This window comes from Camponotus vicinus, unplaced genomic scaffold (genome assembly GCF_025532165.1).
Source record: "Camponotus vicinus isolate PSW18456_S1 unplaced genomic scaffold, iyCamVici1.0 SCAF_4, whole genome shotgun sequence".
NCBI lineage: Eukaryota > Metazoa > Arthropoda > Insecta > Hymenoptera > Formicidae > Camponotus > Camponotus vicinus.
This window is the reverse complement of record NW_028141976.1, coordinates 16,995,717-17,006,103: the sequence shown is the minus strand read 5'-3', so window position 1 is coordinate 17,006,103 and position 10,387 is coordinate 16,995,717.

Below are 10,387 nucleotides of genomic sequence, written 5' to 3'. Positions count from 1 at the left end.
TATAGTTTTAATATATATTTCTTTATAAAATTTCCCCTTAAAATTAAAAATATATAGATTTTAAAGTGTGTGCAAAATTGTCTTATTACAAATTATTCAAAAATAGGTCCATATATTTTATAGAAATATTTATTCACATTAAAAATATTCTTTTATCAATCTGACAATATTAAACGATCTAATAACGATCTTTTTTTTCGGACGACGAATTTTGTGAATTCGTCACCCCTAATTGAAATTGGAGGGCAACGGGGCGAAAAGACGTTTTTCGAGGGGAAAGGCAATAGGGGATGAGTACGTGATCGGCTCCGAGCGTGATATTCTTTTCCGTAGGTAACTACCTCATAGAAACTGTGTCATTGATATGGATGAGGCGTTCTCTTCGTTTCTGGTCGTGATGCTCCGTTTAAAAGATAAGTCAAATAGATTCGCAACTCGTCGCTTTTCATTCAGCTCGTCTGCTAAGGTTCCTTTGTTACGTCGATCGATATCTCAGAAAGTCAATCTAGCGAAAGATGCGGTTATCACTACTTTTAATCTATCACGCTAAAATGAAAAAATAATACTTTGTTAATTCTATAATTAATATATTGTATAATATTCTCTCTCTCACTCTAATTAAATAAATACATTAAGTAATAATCTATATTAAAAATAATTGATTTATAAAAGTATTTGTATATGTTTGTATGCGCAAAATATGATATTTATTACACTGTTAAAAAGCCATAATTCATAGTAATAAAATATGTAAAACGTAAAGTGCGATAGAGAATTTCATAAACACCATTTTATAGCGAGTGAATAAACTGCTATTTAAATCACTTTGGGAGAAGAATATGACCAGAGAGTTACTCGTTTTATATTTAAGAAGAGGAAAGCGTCGAGCAGCTGCAATGGATATTGCGAAAGTTTTCAATCTGTTAGCATTTTACGAGCATTAAAGCGCTAGGCAAAGCCCCGGCCGTTCGATACAAAAAGTTTTTATCAACATTTATATAGAGGCATATACACACATGGAGAGGCGAATACACACACGTACACGCACATTGGCGTTTCGTAAAAATGCCTCCTTTGTTGCGTTGCATTTGCGTGCAAGCAATCTACACACACGGTCACGGCCGCGTATGAAATATTCAGAGTGACTCAAACCGACGACCGCTCTCTGGTTTGCCTCCTTTGTGCTGTTCATGAGGGGTGCATCTGCATGAAGATCGATCCTGCATCTAGAAACCGGCTTATCCGCTTACGCATAGAGATAATGTACGCACACGCCCCCGTTCGTTTGGTATTCTAAAAAGCGAACGATCCTTTGCGACTCCTTGTCATGCAAAATTCAAAATTTTGCAAGAGTGACGACGAGCAAGTCCGCATTTACGCGCTCTGGTGCCAAACGTCTATCTGTAAAGAGCAAACCGTGATTTATCAAGATTTTCTAATTTATATAAATTTTATAAATTATATAAAAATTTATATGTTTTATATATAAATTTTTATACAATTTCTTATACAATTATACGATAAGTCCATCGTTAAATTCTCTTGCGTAATCTTAATAAATAAATCTAATTGTAGGGATAAATTTTTCTGTCTGATCATTTCTTACGTGTTCTATTGATCGTTCTTTTTAATATCCAAAATTTCCGATGAGAATTATCCGATTCAAAATTATATTTTTTTGAATGAATATTTAAAGAAAACTAAAATGAATAGTTTAAAAATATATAATTAATCTGAATTATAAAACCAGAATGATGTCACGTGGCCGTGTCTTGCCAGTATGTTATAGAATGTTTCTTGATAATTTATGTAAGTATGCAAATACACAAATATGTATCATAAATTGCAATCGTGTCTGAAAGAATCGATTTCGTTCCGCTTCTTGCGCTCATCCGACATAATTCATCTGGAGGCCATCGACGGGATAATTAAATGACCTTGCGAAAGAATCCGATGAAATACGATTATGTAAATGTTATCGAAGTACTTTTGGAGAGGGGAGGTTGTTCTTTGCAATCGATTCTTGAGGATAATGTGTCCATTTTCTCTTAATATTTAAATTTAAGATCTTTCATAATCTCTTTACTATTCAATTGCGCAAATGTGTGTGTATGTGTATGTGTTGCGTGAGCGTTTATCAACTGTATCATAAATTATCTTACTAATCCAATGTATTATGTATATAGTTATAGGAAAGATAGGAATACGAAAGACCTGTTTTATTTTTCTTTTATCAAGCTACCGAAAGAGACGCGCGTTTTATCGCCGAATATTTTTCCACGTTATCTATCAAGTTCCAGCAGCTGCTAGCTGTTATTACAGCCGCTTCTAACGTTCCCCCATCATCATTAGGAATTCCATAACAGAAAGCTGCTTGAAAAGGGCATCACATATTGATGATTGACCCTATCTGTTATCGAAGAGAATATACTGTACATACCATATAAATATATCACTTAATTAGAAGGATAAGGCAAAAAATAAGAATATATATTTTTAATACAAAGAAATATATACATTAATTTATCATAATATTTCTTTTCTGTTAAAGAAAAGAAATATTTATTTTAAGAAGAAGAACATCACATTTTTTTGCTAAATTGTTAAATTTTCTGTATCTTGTAACGCTTGGAAAAGCTTAAGGAAAAGTTTTTTCATTGTAACGGGATAATCGGATGGTTGAGTATCCATGGGGATAGCGCATACCAGCGCACTCGTTTTCGGGGGTGGCGCAAAACGTACAATGTTTCACGGTTAAATGGTTCGATTGTGCTTTCGGGAAAGGGGCTGCAATGTTCGCCTCGGTGAATTATTAAATCTTCCCCGCTGATTTATATTTTCTTACTTTCCTGTCTTCCTGTTCGGCCTTATGGAGCAGAGATTTACAGGAGAGATTTGATTGCGAGACCGTCTGATTTGATTACCCGCTCCGCGGAGTATAACTCAGAGTATATCTCTCATTGCAAAATGATGTAACTTTATCTCTAAAATAGAATATTTAAAGTCGAGTGATGAATGTTACAGTTTTTGACTGCGTGCATTTTTTTCAAAACATACAAATAATATAGATATTATTTTATAAGCGCGATAATAGAAATTTAAATTCATATGTTATAAAATACGTATTGCTGTATAATAATCTCTCTCGATTAAATTTGTTGAATAAGTAACATATAGAGATAAAGGAGAGAAAATTAAGCGATTCTGTATCGCCGGTAAAATGGTCTAAATGTTTGCCCGATCGGAAGCGACCCTAAAATATTCTTGGCGAAGAAAGGGTTGTTCTCTCCGATGGAGTTGTAAATCTCAGCGCTCGGCATCATTTCCTCTCTCTTTCGATCATTTGTTTCTTGTCTTCAATCTTCTTCTAACTTTTTCCTTCTGTCTCTATCGCTTTTCAATCTTTTCTGACCTCCTTTTCTGCCTCATTCTCTCTTTATCTTTTAATTAACTAACTGCGTCTATATAGTAACTAAAGAGGATCTGCGCGAAGGTTTTCACGAGCGGTCGAATAATCCATTTCCCGGTGAAAAGATAAATAAGATTATCGAGTCACGTTTTAGCAATGTTGCTAAAAGATTGCGCCTGCTAAATCCTTTTGAGTTTCGAGTTCAATGAGCAATTGAGCGACTAGTTGATGGATCTTGAAGATAAAATATATTTCAGATTTTTAAGTTTTCATGTACTAATATTTTTTTTTATTCTCATTGATATAAATTGTAAAGATAATAAATTGCAATATTTTTACGTGAAAGAGAGAAATAATTATTTATCTATGATGGTAGTTAATAACTTTAAAAATATAATTTCTGCTTCAACTTGTAAAATAAAATTTAAGAAAATATATCTTTACATTTTCTCTCTCTGAATTTTTAAAGAACGTATTCTCCTATGTGATACTATATATAGGCACATCTTTGTTACGTATTTTAAGACTCGAAGAACGAACAAGTTACGACACTGTCTGCCGCTGCTTATATAAACTCCAAACTTTAAATCCCGTTTCCTCGAAACAATACTTTTTCGTGAAACTGTGACCAAGATAAATCAACGAAGAAGATTACAATTTAAACAAAACACTATAGACAAAAGCACCATTTTCTATTGTGCAAATCACAAATATTAATATGAGGATAAATCAGAGAAATATATATAATAAATAAAATAAGACTCATTTACTGATAATCTTTGATTTTCATAATCGCCTTTCTAACAGATTAATATTTCGTTTTTAATAACTATAATTTTTCAATATATTTTTACATTTTTCTGTGTAATTTATTTTATATGTAAAACCATATATACGTGTATATTATGTAAGATAAATTCTCTTTATATCTTTTATATTCCTTAAAAGTTGCCATATATTACATGATTATGATATAACCTTTTTTACAAAAAATATGTTTATTATAATAAACTCAGAATTTTATTATTTAAGACTCTTTTAAAATGCGTAAATTACTCCTTTCAGAATTTATGCCAGAAGCTTTTAACGTGACGAGACGGCGAGTCAAAAACTTATGAACGTTCCTGAAGGATTAATGCCGGGAACAATGAAGACTGACTCTCTGTCTCCCCCCACTTTCATAAAGTGACACCTCGTCCGTCCGAACTAATTACTTTCGGCTTAAAATCCTTAATTTGTTGCTGAAAGACCGTTGTCAGGAAAAGCCGTCCCTTCTCGATGAAGTCTTTCTTTGTCCGGTGCGCGGCGTAAATGCTGCTCGAGACGATAATTGGTTCTGCGCGGATCCATTAAGAACCGTAAGAAAAAAAGTATATATAAGATCTCCGAGATCTCTGGACAATCAGAATAGATAGGATAGAGGCTTATTATCCTGTGTTTAGCCTGAGCACGAACGTGCTCAAAATAGACTGGAGGTCAAGTTCACTGGAAATAAAAAAAAATAGTTATGCAATGTGATATTTACTACTAGTCTTAAAACGTAATGTCATAATATTAATCATAATGTATGTGTGTGTGTGTTTCCTGTAGCTTAGTGAAACGACTGCGAATCTTATCTTATTAAGGTCGCATCAACGTTATTTTAGCTTTAAGCGAGACTTAAATATATGTCTATCTTTATCTTTCTCTCTAAATAAATAAAGACAGACATATATTTAAGTTTTGCATAAAGCTAAAATAATGTTGGTGCAACCGGGCCTAAGAGAATATTTTATTTTATTCGAGGAATTAATTGATCTATGATTGTAACCGACGAATAATGGAGAAGTTATGTAATATACGAAAATCGACTTCAAAATCCAGTTTTCAACTACAGGAAACATTATGATTAATATTCCGACATTACACTAAAACTACTAAAAGCTATTATATTGCATAACTATTATATACATATAAACGTAGAAATATGACGCATCAGACTGACATAAATCTTAATAAAATTCTCCGATATCTCCGACAGCCTAGAAATTAGCTTCACGCCCGACACGTTGACTTCAGACACGTTCTGCGAAGAAGAAACCTTGGCCTGATATTGAATTGTTTCTGCACCCTTTCTCGGCTCTCGCAACGCTCATTTCCGAGGGCTACGAGGCAACAGATGTACCTGATACATATTCATATCCGCTTTCTGTGACTACGTGTTATCGTTATTGTTATTATTGGACGGATGTGCACAATTTGCCCGTAACCGTTTTGATGAAAAGGAAGTGCGCCAATCTTTTGGTTCACGCCGTCTTCAATTTCGGAAAAATTGCTTTACCGCGAATTTTATTTTCTTCATCATGTTACGACTTTTAATACGATGTCGTATACAACGACTTTTAATACGTTGGTCGTATACAATCATAAAATCTCGTATCATAGAGATGCACGATAAAAGCGTGACGGAAGGTCTCTCCCTCTCTCTTTCTCTTGCTCAGCATTATCCTGGTGATAAATTTTTATTTTTATAACTATTGCAATTTTCGTGGCTTCTGTCATCCCATTGTGGATATAACTGCACGATAGAAGAGGACATATGTTCCTTTTCAGGAAAAGAAAGATAGCTGAGATATATGACGAACAAATAATATGATGTTTAATAATAATGTCTTTGAGCTAAAAATCATTTTCGTAAGTTATTTATTTAAATATTTAATGCATTCTTCCTAGATTCTCTAAAATATAACAAAAACTTTAAATTTTAAATCCTATATTAAATATTAATTCCTTATTCCTATTTATTTCTATATTAAATATTTAATATTATATATTACCTATAATATTATATATTACCTATTTATTCCTATATTAAATATTAAATATTAAATATTAAATATTAATTTTTTAGATTTTAATATGCATTAAAATTTAATTTTTTCCGAGAGTTTTTAATCCTGTCCTTCAATTTTATACTGAAAGAACATTTTGCGATTGATAAATGACAAAATCCTAAATAAAATTCGTAGTGAAATAAAATGCGAAATCGCAAACACGTTGAGGAAATAATATGGCAACTGTGGAGACGCGACATTAAAATTGAAAAAGATTATATGAAGGAACTAGTGGAAAGTGTCTCGCTTATATATCTCTTACTCACCCTCTTATTCTATCTCTAAATCGAAACTTTCCTAACAAGAGATGTCAGATTACGCAGATTACATTTTAATTAAAGGCAATACATTATTGTGCACTTTACTTCGAGGACAAAATCGAAGACACTTAATACGCTAAATTTCCAATAATTCCTCAAAATCAACGTTTGCATGGGATTATCCTGTGAGAAACAACAGAACGTTGGGTCAGTGTATTATGGAATATCTATTACTTCGCACTTGAGCTTTCGGCGAGTGCGATGCTTAAGATGAGTTATTGCCGTGGCTCTTTATTAAAGACTAATACGAGAGCAGCGGCTGGGACCGGGTGACTTCGTATCCCGAGAATCCCTTAATCTGCGCGATCTATTATCCCATGCTGGGGGTGCACCGGGGTGAGAATTAGCCTTCTCCCCTTCCCTCGTACGAACGCGGTCGTAGTTGAATTATTGTCGGGCATATTTGGAATCGTAGTGGGCCAACGTCGTAAAGCCGGGCTACCCAAATGTTTCGCTGATAATGCGATTCCATGGCGAAATTACTCGGCGTAACAGCGAGATCAGCGCCGCCTGCCATCGGAGATTCGTGAGCGGGTGGGAAGAAGCGGCTCCCTGATTTTGCGAGGAGAGAATGTCAAGATCGCAGAAGAAAAAAAGAAAGAAAAAAAGAACGAGGAGACGGTGAATGGCAAAGGAAACGACGGGAAAGGGACGGGAAAGGAAGAAAGGAAACGAGGAAATCTTTGCGTTATCTCGAGCGTGTCACGCGGTGCCGCGTGAAAAAATTTTTCTTCTCTCTTTCTTCCTTTTTCTTTTTTCTCCAACTCTCTCTCTCTCTCTCTCTTCTTCGTAGAGCAACTACTCTTCGCGTTAGGTATGAATTATGCATGAGAGAAGATGTAAAATTTTATGACATATATATGTATGACCGCGCTTGGTGGTTTAAGACGTCACGTAGAAATCCACGAATTTATTATATGCTTTTTAATTAGACACTGCCGAATCTGACGGATGAGATCCGGAATATTCTTAGCAACCCTCTTCGCACAACGAGAAAAGCCTCTTATCGTTGAGGAAGAAGTTACGAAAAAAATAATAACGTATATATATATGATAAAATGGGTGTGTAGTCTTTTTTCAAAAAAATTTCAAAAATATAAATCCTAACAAAACAAAATTATTTTATGAAAAACAAAATGGCAAGAATATATTACTGTGTATATATAACAATACTATCTCACCATTTTTTTCAAAAGAGTACAAGTTTTACAAAAAAATAATTATCTATTAATTGATATATTTAAAAAGAGAGAAAAGAGAGAACTGAAAAGTTCGATTGCACTATAGATTCATGCAAGTGTGTTAAAAGTATTAGCAAGTGGCGCTGCGATGGTCGCGATGGCCTCCGCACCCTGATTAGTTCGTACAACCTTAGCAAGTGCAAAACAACGTGTTAAAGTGAACGAGAAAGTAAAAGTGAGAGGGAGTGAGTAAACCGGGAAATGACCGAGACTATGGGGTATTTATGAACGTGGTAAGTGGTCAACGAGTACCTTTCCGCACGTTGATGAATGGTCCCTGCTGCCACCGCCACCGTCGTGTTTTATGGAAGGTAAGCACCGACAAGAAAGATGGTAGGGATACTGTTATTTAGATGAAAAGAAAGGACTGCCAATTGACTTTTCCTATATTTTTCTACAATCTATCTATTATTTCATGATGATTTATTTAGTTTGTTATTTTATATATTTTGTGATTATAATTATAAAAAAAGGTAGAGATAAACACTTATACACTTACATTATTAATGTCTTCTTTGAAAATATGTGTCAAAGAAAAAAAAATTAATCATGTATGCAATAATTTTATATATTATATTGTTCTTATAAAATATTTTGTATTGAAATTAATTTATCACAACAATCTCTATGATACACTCGCATAACTGTAGATTTCACGAAAGGGAAAACTTAAAAGAATATTAAATAAAATAGCACTTGTCGATGAATAAGAAAATTCGAGAAAGCACAATAGAAAGTATTAATGTATAATATGTGGCCAAACAAGGAGAATTCGAACAAACGCAACCCTTACGTCGTCATGGTGCAGCCGTTGCTAAGAAGTGTTTATAATGTGTGAGCCACATCTATATATGTGTGACTTTTATGAGAAAGAGAGAGAGAGAGAGAGAAAGAAAGAGAGAGACAGAGAAATATAATTTATAAAAAAATATCTCTTTTTTTAAATAAACCTAAAATTTAGCTGAAAATATATAAACAAATATTTCTAATGAAATTGAAAGAAATTAACAAGATAGAAATAGTCACATTTAATATAGACATATTTGTTATAAAATCTGATAAATTTTTATAAATGATAATAGTGAGATCTAGAAGTGATACTGAAAATTAATTATGTATATTAAAATATATCAATTAAAATATCATGTAATATATCAATTAAAATATCATGTAATATATAATAAATAAGTATTTTCATATAACATATAATATGAGATTTATTTTTATTTTACTATCTTATTCTATAAATGATTTCATAATTTTATTGCTCATTCTCAATCAGCTATTGTCGTGTTATTTTGTATTATTTGCATTACATGTTATTTACATTTCTTATACATATTATCAACATTTATATTTGATATACAAATTATATCTGAAGGTCGAAAAAGCAACAAATTTTAATAAGTAATTCATTTTGCCAATAAAAATCAACAGAAATACTTAAGATATATCATATCAATAAATATTTCGTACAGTACCACGATACTATTTCTATATTAGTTCTATCGATATTTCTTTAGATAGTTTCATTTCCTTCTCATTCATGATATATATATATATTGTATAATATGTATATAAATGTATGTATGTATTAATTATAAGCATAAAAAAATATATTCTTATGATCATCCATTCGATTTAAATATATAAACATTTCTTTTCTTCCTTTTTGTATTTTTTTTATTGAGACATGATGAGAATTGACAATGATAAGAAAAATAGCAAGATAAAATGTCGCTTGATGGAGCAGTAGATATTGAATAAAGATATAAGTCTAGAAAAAAGTAGAAGAAGAACAGACGCGCCAGACATCGTGATGAAACTCCAATGGAAGTTGTAAGATTTCGTCGTGGTAGAAACATTTAGTGACAGAAAATCTATTCGAAATAGAATTTAGAAGCTTAAAGCCATACAAAATGTAACAGCTGAAAAAAGATCAAAAAGACGTTACGATTTAAATGCATAATTATTTCTTTTTGATAAAAACAATTTTCGAAATTATGCGTTAATCAATGATCTATTTTGTAAATAATCGATGTGAAAAGTAATGAGGTGAAAATCATTCTACTATCAAAAGTGGAAAATTATATGCCTACAGGAACAACCAACTATATAAACGGGAAAAAGAAGATAATGCGAGAGAAGGTATGATAACTGCGGAGAGACACAAGCTACGTCAGCATAATCGGAGATATATTTCGGTAGCTCTGCGATTTTTGCCACAAACGGCGGTATTGGCGCGTTAAGAAGAATAGCAACGAAAAAGTCCGCCTTCGAATAATATCCGAATATTGAGGCACTGTGCGAGGACTGTCACGGTCGTAAAGCAGGACTGATATGAATGCGGATAGCTCAATTTTACACGCTTACGCACACCCGAAGCAAGGCTGTTCCTCTTTTCCCCTGTCCTCCTCTCTTGCGCCCTTCCTCTTTCCATCGTCTATCATGCATCATTTTCATTGATCGCATCTATCAACTCCCTTTGCGGCGCAAAAGGGTGCGAAACTATTCTCTAGAAATAGATAACGGATATCTATTTCT